Source organism: Macaca fascicularis, chromosome 2, assembly GCF_037993035.2.
Source record: "Macaca fascicularis isolate 582-1 chromosome 2, T2T-MFA8v1.1".
Taxonomy (NCBI): Eukaryota; Metazoa; Chordata; class Mammalia; order Primates; family Cercopithecidae; genus Macaca; species Macaca fascicularis.
The window spans coordinates 157,580,871-157,601,161 of record NC_088376.1 but is presented as its reverse complement, the minus strand read 5'-3'; the positions used below and the strand labels follow the sequence as shown (position 1 = coordinate 157,601,161).

At 43.6% G+C, this 20,291-nt stretch overlaps 1 protein-coding gene across 1 annotated transcript in view; it reads right to left on the bottom strand.

The window, feature by feature from the left end:
• Positions 1-2,969: 2,969 nt before the first annotated feature.
• The window catches only part of LOC141409474 (uncharacterized), an 82,620-nt gene continuing 65,298 nt past the window's right edge, over positions 2,970-20,291 (bottom strand). The window contains exons 3-5 of the mRNA XM_074030232.1: positions 10,739-10,876; positions 9,322-9,396; positions 2,970-3,360 (exon numbers count right to left, since the gene is read on the bottom strand). The gene's annotated coding sequence lies outside the window, so the exon portion shown is untranslated. The remainder of the gene's footprint in view (positions 3,361-9,321; positions 9,397-10,738; positions 10,877-20,291) is intronic.

The following is a 20,291-nucleotide window of genomic DNA, read 5'->3' as shown; positions in this document are numbered from 1 at the left end:
CATTGGCCTAGACAAAGAATTTATGACTAAGTTCTCAAAAGCAAATGCAACAAAAACAAAAATTGACAGTTGGAACCTAATTAAACTAAAGAGCTTCTGCATAGCAAAAGAAACAATCAATAGAGTAAACAGATAACCTACAGAATGGAAGAAACCATTTGCAAACTATGCATTCAGCAAAACACTAATATCCAGAATCTATAAGGAACTTAAATCAACAAGAAAAAAACAACCCCATTAAAAAGGACGTAAAAAACATGAACAGACACCTCTCAAAAGAACACATACGAGTGGCCAGTAAAGTGTTCCAGCCTGGCCAACATAACGAAACCTTGTCTCTACTAAAATACAAAAAAATAACTAGGCGTGTGGCACACTCCTGTGATCCCAGCAACTTGGGAGGCTGAGGTGGGAGGATCATTTGAACCTGGGAGGTGGAGGTTGCAGTGAGCCGAGATTGTGCCACTGCACTCCAGCCTGGGACACAGAGCGAGACTCTGTCTCAAAAAAAAAAAAAAAAAGTTCAACAAACATAATAAATGTTCAGATCACTAATCATCAGTGAGATGCAAATCAAAGCTACAATGAGGTACCATTTCATTCCAGTCAGAATGGCTATTATTTGGTGGGAATGCAAATTAGTTCAGCCTTTATGGAAAGCAGTCTGGAGATTTCTCAAATAACTAAAAAAAATTTACCATTTGACTCAGCAATCCCATTAATGTGTATATACTCAAAGGAAAATAAATCATTCTACCAAAAAACATCACACTCGTATGTTTATTGAAGCACTATTCATAATAGCAAGGACATGGAGTCAGGCTGGGCACAGTGGCTCACATCTGTAATCCTAACACTTCGGGAGGTCAAAGCAGGTGGATCGCTTGAGCTTAGGAGTTTGAGACCAGCTTAGGCAACACAGCGAAACCCCATCTCTACAAAATATACAAAAATTAGCCAGCTGTGGTGGTGCAAGTCTGTAATCCCAGCTACTAGGGAGGCTGAGGTGGGAGAATCGCTTGAAACCAGGAGGCGGAGGTTGCAGTAAGCCAAGATCACGCCACGGCACTCCAGCCTGGGCGACAGAGCCTGGACGACAGAGAGAGACTCTGCCTCAAAACAAACAAACAAAACAACAACAAAAAACAAGTGGCCAAGAAACTTATAAAAAATGCTCAGATCACTAATCATCAGTGAGATGCAAATCAAAGCTACAATGAGATACCATCTCATACCAGTCAGAATGGCTATTATTAAAAAGTCAAAAAACAACATGATGGCGAGCTTTTGGAGGAAAAAAGAACATTTTTACACTGTTGGTGGGAATGCAAATTAGTTCAGCCCTTATGAAAAACAGTGTGGAGACTTCTCACATAACTAAAAAAAGATTTACTATTTGACCCAGCAATCCCATTATGTGTATATACTCAAAAGAAACTAAATCATTCTAGCAAAAAACGCCTGCATTCGCATGTTTATTGTAGCACTATTCATAATAGCAAAGACATGGAGTCAGGCCAGGCACAGAGGCTCACATCTGTAATCCTAACACTTTGGGAAGCCGAGGCAGGCGGATCGCTTGAGCTTAGGAGTTTGAGACCAGCTTGGACAACAAGGCAAAACCCCATTTCTACAAAATAAAAATACAAAAAATAACCACGCATAGTGGTGCACACCTGTATTCCCACCTACTTGGGTACAGGAGGATCACTTGAACCCGGGAGGTCAAGGCTGCAGTGAGTTGAGATCTCGCCACTGCACTCCAGCCTGGGTGACAAAGTGAGACCCTATTTCAAAAACAACAAAACAAAACAAAAAAATGCCGGGTGTGATGGTTCACGCCTGTAATCCCAGCACTTTGGAAGGCTGAGTCAGGTGGATTACCTGAGGTCAGGAGTTTGAGACAAGCCTGGCCGACATAGTGAAACCCCTTCTATACAAAAAATACAAAAATTAGCCAGGTATGGTGGTGCGTGGCTGTAATCCCAGCTACTCGTGAGGCTAAGGCAGGAGAATTACTTGAACCAGGGAGTTGGAGGTTGCACTGAGCCAAGATGGCACCACTGCACTCCAGTCTTGCGACAGAGCAAGACTCCATCTCAAAAAGAAAAAAAAGAAAAGAAAAGAAAAAAAAGACATGGAATCAACCCAGGTATCCGTCAACAGTGAACTGGATAAAGAAAATGTGGTTATATATACAGCATAGAATACTACGCAGCCATAAAAAAGAATGAAATTATTTCTTTGCAGCAACATGGATGCAGCTGGAGGCCATTATCATAAGTGAATTAAAGCAGAAACAGAAAACCAAATACCGCATGTTCTCACTTAGAAGTGGAAACCAAATATTTGGTACACATGTACACAAATATGGGACCAACACACACTGGAGATTCCAAAGGTTGGGGGGAAGGGTTGCAAAACTACCTACTGGGTACTATGTTCACTACTTGGGCAATGGGATTATTAGGCCCAAGCCTCAGTGTCACACAGTATACACATGTAACAAACCTACGCACTGACCACCTGAATCTAAAATAAAATAATTACAAATAATAATAATTACAAAAATAAATAAATAAAATGGACAAAAAAAAGTTAAACATAGAGTTATCATATGACCCAGCAATTCCACTCCTAGGTGTATACCTAAAAGAACTGGAATCAGAGACTCAAACAGATATTTATACACCAGTGTTCACAGCAGCATTATTCACAATAGCCAAAAGGTGGATACGACTCATGTGTCCATCAACAGATGAATGCAAATAAAATGTGATATATGCATACAATGGAATATTATGTAGTCATATTATGTAATAGAATGCAGTTCTGCCATGTGCTACATCAGATGAATCTTGAAAAAATTACACTAAATGAAAGAAGTCGGACACAAAACAACAAATGTTGTATAATTCCACTTGTGAAATGTCACACGCGTCCGTGTGAAGACAGATCACCAAACAGTCTTTGTGTGAGCAACAAGGCTGTTTATTTCACCTGGGTGCAGGCGGGCTGAGTCCGAAAAAGGAGTCAGCAAAGGGTGGTGGGATTATCACTGGTTCTTATAGGTTTTGGGATAGGCGGTGGAGTTAGGAGCAATGTTTTGCAGGCAGGGGGTGGATCTCACAAAGTACATTCTCAAGAGTGGGGAGAATTACAAAGAACCTTCTTAAGGGTGGGGAAGATTGATCAGTTAGGGTGGGGCAGAAACAAATCCCAATGATGGAATGTCATCAGTTAAGGCTATTTTCACTTCTTTTGTGGATCTTCAGTTGCTTCAGGCCATCTGGATGTATACGTGCAGGTCACAGGGGATATGATGGCTTAGCTTGGGCTCAGAGGCCTGACATGAAATATCTGGAATATACAAATTTACAGAAACAAAAAGTAGAATAGAGGTTACCAAGGCATGCAGAGAAGACAGAATGGAGAATTATTGCTTAATGCGTACACAGTTTCTGTCTAGGGTGATGAAAATGTTTGGAAATAGATAGTGGTGATTGTTGCACAACACGGTAAAGGTTATTAATGCCACTGAATTGTATACTTCCAGATGGTTGGCTGGGCATGGTGGCTCGTGCCTGTAATCTCAACACTTTGGGAGGCTGAGGCAGGAGGATGGCTTGAGGCCAGGAGTGTGAGACAAGCCTGGGTGACATAGCAAGACCTCATCTCTACAAAAAGGTTTTTAAAAAGTGTCTGGGTGCAGTGATGGTGTACACCTGTAGTCCTAGCTACTTGGGAGGCTGAGGGGGCAGGATTGCTTGAATTTGCAGTTGCAGTGAGCTATGATCATACCATTGCACTTCAGCCTGGGTAACAGAGTGAAATCCTGTCTCAAAAAAAGAAAAAAGAAAAGAAAAGAAAGACTATTATTGAAATGGTGACTTTTATATTACATATATTTTACATCTTTTTTTTTTCTTTTTCATTTTTTTTTGAGACAAGGTCTCTGTTGCTGAGGCTGGAATACAATGGTACAATCTCAGCTCACTGCAGCTTTGGTCTTCTGAGTACAAGTGATCCTTCTGCCTCAGCCTCCCAAGTAGCTTGGATTACAGGCACATGCCACCACACCTGGCTATTTTTCGTGTTTTTGGTAGAAATGGGGTTTCACCATGTTGCCCAGGCTGGTCTTGAACTCCTGACCTCAAGTGATCAGCTCACCTTGGCCTCCCAAACTGTTGGGATTATAGGCATGAACCACCATGCACCATGCAATTTTTAAATTTTTTCATAGAGACAAGGTCTCACTATGTTGCCCAGCCTGCAATTTTTAAAAGAGTAAAATAAATAAATAAATAAATAAATAAATAAACCATGAACATTTTGCCAGGAAAAAAAGAGCTTTCACCTGGGCTTGGTGGCTCACATGTGTAATCCCAGCACTTTGGGAGGCAGAGGCAGGCGGATCACTTGAGGACCTGAGTTCCAGACAAGCCTGGCCAATATGGTGAAACCCCCATCTCTACTAAAAGTACAAAAATTAGCCAGGTATGGTGGTGCTCACCTGTAGTCCCAGCTACTCAGGAGGCTGAGGCAGAACAATCTCTTGAACCTGGAAGGTTGCGGCTGCAGTGAGCTGAGATTGTGCCACTGCACTTCAGCCTGGGTGACAGAGCAAGACTCTGCCAGGCGCCCCCCATCACGCCTGGCTAATTTTTTTTGTATTTTCAGTAGAGACGGGGTTTCACTGTGTTAGCCAGGATGGTCTCTATCTCCTGACCTCATGATCCGCCCACCTCAGCCTCCTGAAGGGCTGGGATTACAGGTGTGAGCCACCGTGCCCGGCCTAGTTTTAGTAAATCGTATCAGCCTTGGGGGAGGCCCTGGGACTGATCCATGTGAAGTCGTTTCACAAGCTGCTCATCTTAGGGCTTAATGAAGCAAAGCAAGAGAGCAAAGTGTTGGGAGATGTTGTATCTTCCATCTGTCTGGAACTTGAGACAAGTAGGGACGGAGTGTCCTTGTGATCTGACGCATTAGGGAGTGCACGGGGAAAGGCTGAGACTCTCTGAGCAGCATGCAGAAGTCACTGCTTACTAAAGAGTTGTGGCAAATCATAACATTTAGTATTTCCAGGCAGAAATTTTGCTCATGTGTGGGGAAAAGGAATATAAATAAGTAAAGTTAATCCATAAGCTTGTGTGCGATATAAAATGTCTTTTGTAATAAAATAAAAATTACCCTGGGGGTCTCTGGTAATGAAAATGTTTGCTGGGCGTGGTGGCTCACACCTATAATCCCTGCACTTTGGGAGGTCAAGACAGGTGGATCACCTGAGGTCAGGAGTTCGAGACCAGGCTGGCCAACATGGTGAAACCCCACCTCTACTAAAAATATGAAAATTAGCTGAGTGTGGTGGCCCATGCCTATAATCCCAGCTACCCGGGAGGCTGAGGCAGGAGAATTGCTTTAACCCAGGAGGTGGAGGTTGCAGTGAGCTGAGATGGTGCCACTGCACTTCAGCCCGGGTGACAGGGTGAGACTCCATCTCAAAAAAAAAAAAAAAAAAGAAAAAGAAAAAGAAAATGTCTAAGTGTCTCTCTTGGGTCATTTAGCAGTGAGCCGCCAGGAAGCAAGAGGGTGGGTAGAAGAACTCTGAACGCACGCTGTGATGAAGGGACCTCATACAGAACCTGAGGCAGAAGCTAGGCACTTTAGCACAGTGTGTCTGTGGCCCTGGCAAGCTGAGAGCTAGGGTCCAAATCCCTAACCCAGGGACAGGCTACACTGTGTGTGGGGAAAAGGGTGACTGACAGAAGACACAGGTAAAGGCGGCTTTTTCTGATTCTAGGAAAGCCATCTTTTTCTGATGCCTGTGAGGCCATAGCCAATGGCAATATCCTTGTGTTTGTCACCCCTCTGAATTGCATCTGGGGCACAGGCACACAGCCGGTGCCTCATGTGAAGCCTGGAGGCTTTGACCTCTCCTTCAGTATAGTTGATTTGCTCTTGCTTTGCTAAGTTGTGCAATAACTGTGATTGCACCCTTATTTGATGATGTGTGTTTCGGTAACCCGGGAGAGAGTGCTGCTTTGCCAATCCTACGTCAACACTGACCCCTTTCCAAGGACTGTTCAGTAAATCCCCAAGCCAGTTTTTATGTACTGGGTAATTGTCTTTTGAGCTTCTCAGTGGGATAGGAGATCGTGGGATTCCAGTGAGAAATAAAGGCAATGGCTCTCAGTGACATGCAAGCATTCCTGGAATCGGCATGGTGACCTCCCTATGCCTATGCTGAGCTGGCTTATTGAGTGTGAGCTACGCTGCAGGCCCCACAACCCAGCTGCCTTGCTAAGAGAGAATTAAGGAACTTCCCTGAAGGCTAAGACCTTGGGCACTTGGCTCAGATGCGTGTTTCGGTCACAGCATTCTGGACTCACGTAGAGTCTTTTCAAGACTCTAGAATGAGGCTGGGCATGGTGGCTCATGCCGATTTTGAGAGCATTTTGGGAGGCCAAGGTGGGCAGACCGCTTAAGTCCAGGAGTTCGAGACTAGTCTGGGCAACATGGTGAAACCCTGTCTCTACAATAATACAAAAATTAGCCAGGCATGGTGGTGGGTGCCTGTAATCCCACCTACTCAGGAGACTGAGGCACGAGAATCGTTTGAACTGGGGAGGTGGAGGCTGCAGTGAGCCAAGGTCATGCCATTGCACTCCAGCCTGGGCAACAGAGTGAGACCCTGTCTCAAAAAAAAAAAAAAAAAAAAAAAATCCAGGATGTCCTCGAAAGACAAGACTAAGGGAGTATATCAATTCTAGAGGATATTGGCTTTTTAGCACAAGCATTATAAAGCAAAGGTATCTTGCTTATTTTTCTTCAAACATTTAAGAAATATAGGCCAGGCACAATGGCTTACACCTGTAACCCCAGCACTTTGGGAGACCTTGGCAGAAGGATTGCTGAGGTCAGGAGTTCGAGACCAGCTTAGGAAACATAGTGAGACCCCCCCCCCCTTTATAAAAAATAAAAAGTTATGCGTGGTGGCACATGCCTGTAGTCCCAGCTACTCAGGAGGCTGAGGCGAGAGGATCCCTTGAGTCCAGTTCGAGGGCAGCCTGGGCGACAGAGCAAGACCCTGTCTCTTAAAAAAAAGAGAAACATTTATTGAACACCTACTTTGTGGCAGAAAATGATGTTGACTCTGGGATACATCAATGGACTAAATCATTCTAGCGGGGCCCCTAAACATAAGTTGTTTGTTTCTGCCTGCCCTGTCTCGTTGTCTCCTCTAGAGGTAGTCTGGGGACAAGCATGAGATGAACTTATTTTGAGGAACCCTGTTAAGAGGTTGTATGATGCAGAAGGGCTGTGTGAGTTTGAGGCCACCCACAGGCTTCAGCGCTCTAGCATCTCTTCTGCTTGCTGCTCACACTATCTGAACAGCTCATTTTGACTGATGTGCTTTGGGTTTGGGGTATAAAATGGTCAACATTTCAGAAGCCCATGAGCCAACCAACTCTCCAAGACTTTTGTGATCACACACTCTGCATTTGCAAAGTTGAACCAAAAATTTAGTCTGGATGAGGTCTTCCTTTCCACACCCACCAGCCCCCTACTTAAGAGTCTGGCCAATCAGTGAAGACACAAACCTTAGGAAGAGGGATGTGGTTAATTTCTAAATTCTTATTTGAACAAATTATTTATTAAGCACTGACTCTGTACCAAACACATTCTACGTAGTAGGGATGTAAGGGTGAACATAAAAGAATACAGGGCCTGTCTTCAGAGAACTGACATGCTATTGAGGGTTGGGGAAGGAAGAAGAATAACAGCGATGCTCATCAATGTTGTCTACAAACAGCACTTTTCAAATTCTAATATGCTTATGAAAACAGATTGCTGGGCTCCAAGCCCCGAAATGGATTTAATAGATCTGGGGTTGGTCAGAGAATTTATATTTTTAACAAACTCTCACAGGATGCTGCTCAAAGTGCAGTTTGTATGAATCATAGAACTCCAAGGTCACAACTACCTGTAAGATGAAATATTTAGTACCTCGTGTCATGCGTGAGTGACAACTATCTGGGCTGGTGGCACGGGGGTGAAATAATTTGCCAAGACAGTTGTAGGTAAAAGAATGGCAGATTTATTAGAGAAAGTATGAAAATACATTGCAAGAAAGCAATGGGCAGCCAAGAAGGGACGAGCTGACTGCAAAGAAACAAAGGCTTGCTGGATATTTTATAGCATAGTGTTTATGCTATATGATGAAGAGGGCTTTGTGCAATACTGATAATGCCAAGGCTGCAGTGAGCTAACTTGCAATTTTCTATCAGCCAAGGGTCTGGTGATAGCTGGGCACAGGAGGAGTGTGAGTTATCTGCATAGGAGGGCTATGTGTCCTGGACTGTGAAGAAAGGCAGACTTGTAGCTTATCTGCTTTCTCTTTTTGCTTTCTCCTGATTCCACCAGCCTGACACCTTTTCCCTAATTAGGATTCCACACCTTGCTTGCCCTTCAAAGTGTGGGCTGGGCACGGTGTGGCTCACATCTATAATCCCAGCGCTTTGGGAGGGTGAGTCAAGAGCATTGCATAAGCCCAGGAGTTCAAGACCAGCCTGGGCAACATAGTGAGATCCCATCTCTACAAAAAGTTTAATAATTAGCTGGGTGTAGTGGCAGGCACCTGTAGTCCCAACTCGTTGGGAGGCTGAGGTGGGAGGATCACTTGAGCCCAGGAGTTGGAGGCCGTAGTGAGCTATGACTGTACCATTGCACTGTAGCCTGGGCAACAGAGCGAGACTCTGCTAACTAAAAAAAACAAATATGGAAGAGGTACTTGCTGATTTGTGTAGTTTGGATGGTAGGAAGCTGGAACAGGAGGCAAGGGAGGCACAACCTTTCAAGTATGTGTTCAGGCCTGCTAGCACTCACCCGGGGAGGCTCAGAGATTAATGTACACTCTAGCGTGCCAGTCAGGATTCACTGTGGAAACTGGATGACTACTTGGGAGAAGGAAATCAAACACAACAAAAGGAAACTGTCCAGAAAACAAGGAGCACGAGGCTGGATGTGCTGCACCAGTCAGGTGAGGTGAGGGCAAAGCGTAGTTCCGAGGACCTGACCTGGAGGCAGAGTGGAGACACCTCTCCCTTCAGATGCCTATCTGGAGTTCGGGGTTTCCTGGGTTCTGATCTGCCCTGACCAAAAGATAGGGCTTAGAAAACCCAGAGAGGAGGTTTTTTGTTTCCTGGTGGCTAGACTGCAGGGGTGGGATCGAAGGCAAACCCAGGGCAGAATGCTGCAGGTGCACCAGCCTAACTGGTGTCAGGCCTCCGGCATCTGAGTGGAGGAGGGGCTGGGACTTACCTGCCTCAGCTTGTTTCGATTCCTCAATATTTCTTCACTGTTGTGCAGAACCACACAGTCTGGGAGTTGGAGGAGCTGAAAGGAGACGTTAAGAGAAAGGGCTGCAAACATAGGGGTGTTTGAGAGATCCCCTTTGGGGGAAAATGGGAAGCTCTCCTTTGTTTCATCCCAACAAGCATAAGAATGTAACCCTAGACCAGGGGACTAGCTATGGAAATGGATAGGAAAGGGCAGGCTCACAAAGTGAGGGGAAAAGGAAAAAAACCCACAAGATGATCAAAAACACTGTAGAGGGTGGACATTGGAAGCTATCTAAGGCCAACTTCTCATTTAAAGAAAGTAATGATTGTAACATTTTTGAGGGCTTTCTTCATGCTAGGCTACTCTAATTGCTTTAAATTTATTCAGTCATTTAATCCCTCGAACATCCCCATGAACATTACTGGCCCCAGTTTATAGATGAGGCAATAGAGGTTAAGCAATCTGCATTTGCCTGAGGTCCCAGGTCGTGAATTGCAGGATCTCTTTACCCTTCATGTACCGTTGGCAACTCAGTCAGTTAAGTCCCTTTGACTCGGTTCTCACCTTCTTAAGAGCAGAAGGGCTATTTAAAAGATAAGACCTTGAGGCCCGGCACGGTGGCTCGTGCCTGTAATCCCAGCACTTTGGTAGGCTGAGGCAGGCGGATCACCTGAGGCCAGGAGTTTGAGAGCAGTGTGACCAACATGGTGAAACCTCGTCTCTACTGAAAATACAAAAATTAGCCAGACATGGTGGTGAGTACCTGTAGTCCCAGCTACTCAGGAGGCTGAGGCACAAGAATTGCTTAAGCCTGGGAGGTAGAGGTAGCAGTGAGCCGAGACCGCACCACTGCACTCCAGCCTGGGTGACACAGCGAGACTCCATCTCAAAAAAAACAAAAAACAAAAAACAAAACAAAACAAAAAAACCCAAAGGAATAAAAGATAAGGTCTTGGGTAAGCATAGGCATAGGCATAGAATAAAGGTGAACCCCCCAAAAAAAATTAAAGAAAAAGAAAAGATAAGGCTTGGAGACACCTGCATTCTCCTCCACCTGAGATACTGTCCACCCTCCAGATCTGCTGAATCATGTGGCCACATGATGCCAACGTTGCTGACAATGTCCATAAGGGAATCCTTCTGAATATGATCCAGGAGGCAGGCACCATCATCAGCCCCTGGCATGCAATAGCCAGAATGAAGATGCTGCCGGTCACTCCGGCCTGTGTGAAGCACACCAACTTCCTGTGGCCCATGTACATCAGCGAGGTGGCTGATGCCTGTCATCCTAGCACTTTGAGAGGCTAAGGTGGGAGGATGATTTGAAGCCAGGAGTTCAAGACCAGCCTAGGAAATATAGCAAGACCCTATCTGTACAAAAAAATTAAAAAATTACCTGGGCACTGTGGCATGTGCCTGTAATCCCAGCTGCTCAGGAGGCTGAAGAAGGAGGATCCCTTGAGCCCAGGAGTTCAAGGCTGCAGTGAGCCCTCGTTGTTTCACTGCACTCTGGCAAGAGCGACAGAACAAAACCCTGTCAAAAACAAAACAAAACAAAAAAGACAAAACTCTGTCTTACTAATATGACTTTGCTTGTTTTTGAAACAGAGTCTCACATTTCCACCTAGGCTGGAGTGCAGTGGCACGATCTCATGTCACTGCCACCTCTGCCTCCAGGTTCATGTGATTCTTGTGCGTCAGCCTGCCAAGTAGCTGAGACTACAGACATGCACTACCATGCCAGGCTAATTTTTGTATTTTAGTAGAGACGGGGTTTCACCATGTTGTCCAGGCTGGTCTCGAACTCCTGTCCTCAAGTGATCTGCCCATCTGAGGCTCCCACATGCTGGGATCACAGGCATGACCCACTGCACCTGGCCTAATATGACTTTGGTAAGAAAGAAAAGAAAGACCATGGATACAGACTGAATATTTTTCCCCTCCCCACAAATTCATGTTTGAAGCTCTAACCTTCAATGTGATGGTATTTGGAGATGGGGCCTTTGAGAGGTGAGCTCACTCACACATGTGCACTTTCTCTCTGCCATGTAAGGACACAGGAAAAAAGCAGCTGTTTGCGAGGAAGACAGCCCTCATCAGGAACTAAATCAGCTGGCACCTTGATCTCAGACTTCCAACCTCCAGAACTGCAAGAAATAAATTTCTGTTGTTTAGGCCACCCAGTCTGTAGTATTTTGTCATGGCAGCCCAAGCTGACTAATATAACGACCATTAACAGTCTGAAACTGGGCCAGGGACAGTGGCTCACACATATAATCCTAGCACTCTGAAAGGTCAAGGTGGGAGGATCCCTTGAGACCAGGTTCAAGACCAGCCTGGGCCACATAGTGAGACCCATATCTCTATTTAAAAAAAACAAACCAAACCAAACAAACAAAAAGACTGGTCTGAAACTGGGGCTATCCGAGCTGAACACTGAAAGCACTATAGCTACAGCAAAGAAGTAGACTATTATTTAGGGCAATATTATGAGTTCAGTCTCTGGCTGGCTCAGAGAGGAACTGTAAACTCCTCTTTGCCATTGGTAGGCTTTAGGCTACACATCACTCGTGCTGGCGAGACTAGTTTCAAACAGATTCAAAATGGATTGCATATGATTCTAGAGGGTCTAGGGTCATTTAATAAAGGTGCTACTATGCACATGCTTGAAGCTTGGTGAGTTGTTTCTTTAATTCTTATAGCAGATGGTGAATCGGTCTTTGCTGAGAGCCTCATACATTTCAATGGGATGAGCAAAGTAGGTGAGGAAGATAGAGACCCTCATGTGATCACACTCGCTTCATTGGCTGGGACTCTCATCCTCAACATTTCCTTATGTTGAACAGAAATTCACTTTCTATGGATCACATCTGCACTTTGAAGGACACAGAGCAAAGGACCTTCTCTTCCCACTGACAAACTTTGGACTTCTGCTTTTAAGACAAAAACAAACAAATAAACAAAACCCCCAAACCCCACCCCCCACCAAACTCATTCTGGCATATGCCAGTTTCCAGGCCCCATCACCTTGATCAATCTGCACTGATTTGCCAACATTCTTTTAAAAATATGGCGCTACAAATGGAAAGTTCTTTTCTCCAGTGGCTCAGGAAAGACAGTCATGCTGCGTGCATGATGTCTGAGCAAGGCAGAGGGAGAGGGAAATGGAGATGATTTTAAGGAAGTAAGCTAAAAGACTAAAAGATGGCATCAAAAGTGGCATTGAGAGTACAAAGAACTGGGAATCATGGCTCAGATGTAAGATGATTGGGGGTTTGCTATGTCTCCAAGTGGGAAACAGGAAATACAGACCTGGAGGAAGAGTAAGAAATTAGGATGAAAGGTATAATTTAAAGGGTCTTCAGCCTGGATATAGGAAGTGGTGGCGAATTCATTAAGGAATGCGGGAAACTCTTACTGGTGGAATGTCTAGGACAGTCAGGCTGTATCAGATGTTTTCTTGGCATTAGTGTAATCTGATCTTTCCCACGATTTCATAAGGTGGGAATTAACTGCCCTAATGAAGAGGGTGAGGCTGATGAAAGTTAGGTAACTCACCCAGGGCCATCCAACTACTAAGTGGAAGGGCTGGGATTCCAACTTAAGGGAGTTCTCAGGGAGTGTAACAAGCACTTCAAGAACTTGTTCCCAAACCAGTGGTGTCAGGTGAAAATCACAGAGGAGTGGCAATGTGTGAAGGTTTCCCAGGTGGCCTGGAGACTGCAGATTTAATGCTTATGAAATGGAAGTCTACAGTTTGTTGGGAGTCCAGATAACACAGTGTACAGTGGTTAGGAATATAGGCTTTGGAGAGACCTGACTACAAATAACAGCTCTTTCCCTTGCTTGTATGTTCATGGGCAAATTTTTCCACTTCTTTCTTAGTTTCTTCATCTATAAAATGCTATTAATAATACCAGCATTGAAGCATTGTTACAACTAAAATTGTATAGTTTTGTATACCTGTATACAAAACTGTATAGTTTGTATAGAGGTCATCTATATAAGCAAAATTTATGTAAAGTGTATTTTATAGATAAGAAGTGTTGAATGTATATGCATTCAACAAAGGGTAGCTATTTCACTTTTCTTGTCTTGTCTTTTCTTTTTTCTTTCTTTTTTTCTTTCTTTTTTTTTAAGGCAGAGTCCCGCTCTGTCACCCAGGCTGGAGTGCAGTGACATGATCTTGACTCACGGGCAATCTCCGCCTCCCGGGTTCAAGCGATTCTCCTGCCTCAGCCTCCTGAGTAGCTGGGATTACAGGTGCACACCATGCCTGGCTAATTTTGTATTTTTTTTTAGTACAGACAGGGTTTCACAACATTGGCCAGGCTGGTCTCGAACTCCTTACCTCGTGATCCACCCACCTCAGCCTCCCAAAGTGCTAAGATTACAGGTGTGAGCCACTGCACCCGGCCCAAGGGTAACTATTTCTTCTGTGCAAATTATTCATTTGTCCCTGGTACTCGACCTCAAGTCTCTTTTTAAAATGAGTAATAGGTATGATGACATTATAATGTGTCACCTTGCCTAGATTGAACTACATTTCCCCAAATTCCCTTCCCGACATGTTTCCAGTTAGGATGGTCCACAGAGAGATTTTTGTGGCAGATTTTGAGGGCAGAAGTGAAGCAACAGTCATTGTGTAGCTCACACACTTTGTCACTGAGTTACTGGCCTGCTTCACTGGTGTGAGCCAAAGCCAGGCCTGCAGCTGCCCCGACTTCTCCTCCAGCATCTCTGACTTCTGGGCCAGGTGTATGTGTTTAGCTCTGCGACAAAAGGTCCCAGCTTCAGCAGGATATCCACACCGTCAAGGTCAGAGCCACAAGGACCGACAGGGCTTGCATTCCCTCCCTGTTGTCCATGCTGGTTTTCTCCCATGTCACCTCCAGCTCTCCTCCAAATGGCCTGCCCTGAGGACTACATATCTTTCTTAGTGAGGGTTGCCAGATTTAGCAACGACAAATCTGGATGGCCAGCCAAATATGAATTTCAGTTTAACATGAAATAATTTTTTATGGTAAGTAGTATGTTTCTCTGAAATTCAAATTTGACTAGGTATCCTTCTTTTTTTTTTTTTTTTGTCTTTCCTAAATCTGGCCACCCTAAGAGAGTAAGAGAATAAGCATCTTGAGAAAGGTAAGTTTGCTGGGCAGAACCCAGCTGAGGCTGGTGACTGAATTTATGATACCAATTAATACCCAGTCGAGTGCTTTTCTCCAGCAGAGCTTAGCTGCCAAGGTGTAAGTAAGGTGGAAGACGAGCACTGGTGGGATTTTATCAGTTAAGACACACAAAAGAATTTATGGCAGGGTTTCCAAACTTGAGTTTGCAACTGGATCACCTGGAGGACTCCTTAAAACAGATTTCTTAAAACAGTTAAAAATGTTTTTGTTTTTCTTTTTTTCAGACAGAGTCCCGCTCTGTTGTCCAGTCTGGACTGCAGTGGCGCGATCTTGGCTCACTGCAACCTCCACCTTCTGGGTCCAAGTGAACCTCCTGCTGAAATTATAGGCACCCGCCATCACATCCGGGTAAGTTTTTTGTATTTTTTGGTGCACTTTGAGGGGTTTTCTGTTTTCTCCTGTCCATCTATTATTTCCTCTGTCCTAATTTTGGACTCTGTCCTTCCTCTAATACTGGCATCTGCCTCCCTTTTAACCAGGCAATTTTGGGAACTCTGGTGTCATAAAACTGGTGTTTCTTCTGATTTGTGAGAAGCTAGGCATCAAAACAAGTGAAGGTGGCTGGGCATGGTGGCTCACGCCTGTAATACTAGCAATTTTTAAGGCCAAGGTGGGCAGATCACTTGAGGTCAGGAGTTGAAGACCAGTCTGGCCAACATGGCAAAATCCCGTCTCTACTAAAAATACAAAAATTAGCTAGGCATGGTGGCGTATACCTGTAATCGCAGCTACTCGGCAGCCTGAGGCCTAAGAATCGCTTGATCCTGGGAGGCAGCGGTTGTAGTGAGCCGAGATCATGCCATGGCACTCCAGCCTGAGCGACAGAACTAGACTCCATTTCACAAAACAAAACAAAACAAGTGAAGGTAACGAGGCCACAACTGGTAATGACTGCTCTGGAAAAAGCATCCAAATTATTACTATGTTTTTCTTCCTTCTGAGAAAGTGACTAGGAGTTGAAAGGGCAAAGAAGGGCCAGACGTGGTCGCTCACGCCTGAAATCCCAGCACTTTGGGACACCAAGGCAGGTGGATCACCTGAGGTCAGGAGTTCAAGACCAGCCTGGCCAACATGGTGAAACCCTGTCTACTAAAAATATAAAAATTAGCCAGGTGTGGTGGCAGGTGCCTGTAATCCTAGGTACTTGGGAGGCTGAGGCAGGAGAATCGCTTGAACCTGGGAGGTAGAGGTTGCAGTGAGCCAAGAATGTACCACTACACCTGGGTGACAGAGTGAGACTCTGTCTAAAAAAAGAAAGGGCAAAGAAGGAAAACTGAGAGAAAGGAGAAAGGAAGCCAGGCTGTTGTTGCCAGGTGAAGATCTTCAGGAGCCAAAATATTCCCCTTAGGAATCTTCATTGCCAAGTCCTTTCTAAATCTTTGGTTATTTCATGGAACAACTCATTTTGTCCAATTCTCAAAGGAATATGGCCTTAAGTGCAAAGGACCTAGACTTTATTAAGTATATACTATATGGTAGTTACTGGACTGTTACTTTCCATGGGAAATAGATGTGCAAAATATGTAAAGTGTTCCATTTATTTTTAAGTGTGTACCTTTTACTTCTTTATGCTTTTATGTATCTTCTAAATTTTCTACAGGTATGATTTTCCTTCACTTATTTTAAACTTTTATTTTGAAATAATTTCAAATTAAAGAAGAGTTACAAAGAGTAGAGACAATTCTCACATATACCCTTTACTTAGACATCTTACATAACCATGGTACATTTATGAAAACTAAGAAATTAACATCTGTACAATACTATTAACTAAACTACAAATCTTGCTTGGATTTCACCAGTTTTTCCACTTACATCCTTTTTCTGTTCCAAGATCCATTGCAGGATAGCACATTGTATTTAGGGAATTTCTTCTATAATTAAAAAAAAAAGGCATACATCTCCTCCCTTTCTATGAGGGCATTCCTTACTGTTTTAGCAAAGGAATAAAGAGGAAAGTGTCTTTTACTGACCATGGAGTACAGGGAATACATGGAGATAGACATCTCTTTGGTAAACCCAGAAAGGAGGTAGGAGGAATTTTAAATAACTATCATGAAAAATCCTCATAAAGTTTAATCACACAAAGAAATACGGCCGTACGGTGGGTGGGAAAAAAAGATAAAATACCTGGTTTCACGATGTAAAACTATGCAGAACATTCATGGAATAATTTTGACACATAAATCTCTGTATCACATAGTGTTTTCACAAATAGTTTCTTTTTAATTTTTAGGGCTGGATACTTGTATTTTCCTAAGAGGCCTCAATGCACTCAGAAATGTCACTTTTTAGATTCTACAAAAAGAGTGTTTGGAACCTGGTGAATCAAAATACAGGTTCCAATCTGAGATATTAAACAGCACATCAGAATGTATTTTCACAGATAGCTTGTTTATTGTTTTTAGGGCTGGATATTTTTTTCCTAATAGGCCCCAATTGGCTTAGTAATGTCACTTCATAGAATTACAAAAAGAGTGTTTGGAACCTGGTGAATTAAAACACAGGTTCCAATCTGGCAAAGCGTTTTCACAGAGAGTTTGTTTCTGGTATTTAGGACTGGATATTCATTTTTTCCTTTATAGGCTTCAATGGGCTCAGAAATGTCACTTTGTAGAGTCTACAAAAAGCAGGTTTGGAACCTGGTGAATGAAAACACAGGCTCCATTCTGTGATATAAAATAGCACATCACAAGCCATTTTCACAGATAGCTTGTTTCTAGTTTTTAAGGCTGGACATTTGTTCCTACAAAGCCTCTATGGGCTCAGAAATGTCGCTTCGTAGATTCCACAAAAAGAGTGTTTGGAACCTGTTCAATCAAAGCACAACTTCCATTATGTGATATAAAACAGCAAATCACAAAGAGTTTTCACTGATAGCTTGTTTCTAGTTTTTAGGGCTGGGTATTTGTTTTTTCCTAATAGGTCTCAATGGGCTCAGGAATGTCACTTCCTAGATTCTACAAACGGATGGAACGTGGTGATTCAAAACACATGTTCCATTCTGTAATATGAAACAGCAAATCACAAAGCATATTCACGGATAGTTTGTATCTATTTCTTAGGCCTGGATATTCATTTTTTCCCATAAGGCCTCAATGGGCTCAGAAATGTCACTTCGTAGATTCTACGAAAACAGTATTCAGCAGCTGGTGAATCAAAAACAGGTTTCATTCTGTGATAGGAAACAGCACATCAAAAAGCATTTTCACTGATAGCTTGTGTCTACTTTTAAGGACTGGATATTTGTTATTTCCTAATAGGACTCCATGGTCTCAGAAATGTTGCTTCATAGATTCTACGAAAAGAGTGTTTGAAATCCGGTGGATAAAAACTACAGGTTCCATTCTGTGATACTAAACAGCACATCAGGAAGTGTTTTCGCATATAGCTTGTTTCTTGTTTTTAGGGCTGGGTATTAGTTTTTTCCTAATAGGCAACAATCGGCTCAGTAATGTCCCTTTATAGAATCTGCAAAAAGAGTGTTTGGAAGCTGGTTAATTTAAACACAGGTTTCAATCTTAGATATGGAACAGCACATCACAAAGCATATTCACAGATAGCTTGTTTCTAGTTATTAGGGCTGGATATTCGTTTTTTCCTAATAGGCCTCAATGGACTCAGAAATGTCACTTTGTAGATTCTACAAAAAGAGTGTTTGGAACCTGGTGATTCAAAACATAGGTTACATTCAAAACATAGGCTGCACAGCATATCACAAAGCATTTTCATGGATAGCTTGTATCTAGTTCTTAGGGCTGGATATGTATTTGTTTTTATAAGGCTTCAACGGGCTCAGAAATGTCACTTTGTAGATTCTACAAAAAGACTGTTTGGAAACTGGTGAATCAAAACACAGGTTCCATTCTGTGATATGAAACAGCACATCACAAAGTCTTTTCACAGATAGCTTTTTTCTAGTTTTTAGAGCTGGATATTCATTTGTTCCTAATAGGCCTCAGTGATCTCAGAAATGTCACTTCGTAGATTCCGAAAAACGAGTGTTTGGAATGTGGTGAATCAAAACACAGGTTCTATTCTGTGATATAAAACAGCATATCATAAACAATTTTCACAGATAGATTGTTTCTTGTTCTTAGCCCTGGTTATTGCTGGGAGCAGGCCCCCCAAAATCTGGCCATAAACTGGCCCCAAAACTGGCCATAAACAAAATCTCTGCAGCACTGTAACAGGTTCATGATGGCCATGATGCCCACACTGGAAGGTTGTGTGTTTACGGGAATGATGGCAAGGAACACCTGGCCCGCCCAGGATGGAAAACCGCTTAAAGGCATTCTTAAGCCACAAACAATAGCATGAGTGATCTGTGCCTTAAGGACATGCTCCGGCTGCAGTTAACTAGCCCAACCTATTCCTTTAATTCAGCCCATGCCTTCGTTTCCCATAAGGGATACTTTTAGTTAATTTAACATCTATAGAAACAATGCTAATGACTGGTTTGCTGTTAATAAATACGTGGGTAAATCTCTGTTCAGGGCTGTCAGCTCTGAAGGCTGTGAGACCCCTGATTTCCCACTTCACACCTCTATATTTCTGTGTGTGTGTCTTTAATTCCTCTAGTGCCACTGGGTTAGGGTCTCCCCGACCGAGCTGGTCTCGGCAAGTGGCATCCATTTGTGGGGGTTCAAATCCAGGTTAAAGGGTCGCCGGAGCAATGGTTGGAACAGAAAACTAGCTGGAGGACACGCGAGTACTTTTAAAGCAATCCCCGTGGTGAGTAAGAAGGGGAGCTCGGAAGTGTCAAGGTAATAATGGGACAAGTGTAGGGTCTGGTTCATTCCACGTTGGAACTTTTTCACACTGATCATGAGGAGGAAGGAGAGTATAGCGAAGTAACACAAGAGGTTACAGATCATGTTTATTTACCAGCTAACGTTAAAGTGGTAAAGGAAGGAGAGGTTCATACCTACCCTTCTGTACCCCCTCATTATTATTTTGAAGAAAAAGACCCTCCAGACCTTTCTTTTCCAGAGGACACTGGGCGAAAAGTAGACCCAGTGACTGTTCAAGCAGCGCCTTGAGCGACCACTCTTAGTTCTATTCAGGCAGGAATTCAGCAAGCTAGGTGAGAGGGTGATAAAAGGCTTGGTAGTTCCCTGTTAAGAGTACACCCCCCAGATCAACGGATTGAGCCTTTTCCTTTTAAATTCAGGAAAGCACATTTAGTTGATTATATCAAGGCCTGTGATGGTATCGGAGGTAATCTGCATAAAGCTACTTTGTTGGCACAGGCTATGGCAGGACTGAGAGTGGATAAAGGAAATACTCTGTTTCCTGGAGCTTGTTTTAACTGTGGGAAGCATGGTCATACTAAAAAGAATGTAGAAAAAATCAGCAAGTCAGGCTGCCAGATAGGGGAAAAAAGAAAACTGCTGAGCCTGAAATATGCCCAAAATGTAAAAAAGGAAAACTTTGGGCTAATCAGTGTCATTCTAAGTTTGATAAAGAAGGGAACCCGATTTTGGGAAACGCCATGAGGGGCCCGTCCTTGGCCCCATTCTAAACCGGGGCATTTCCAGGTCAGGCCATTCCCTCACCCCTGTGCAATGTCTGTCCCCCGCCACAGCCGGTAGTGCCACAGTAGATTTATGCTGCACAAAAGCTGTGAGCCTTCTGCCTGGGGAACCCCCGCAAAAGGTCGCAAGAGGAGTCTTGCCAGCAGGGTCCTAAAACTAGACTTTTAGGAAAGTCTAGTTTAAGTACAACTACTACAGGAGTCGTTGATTTAGATTACAATGG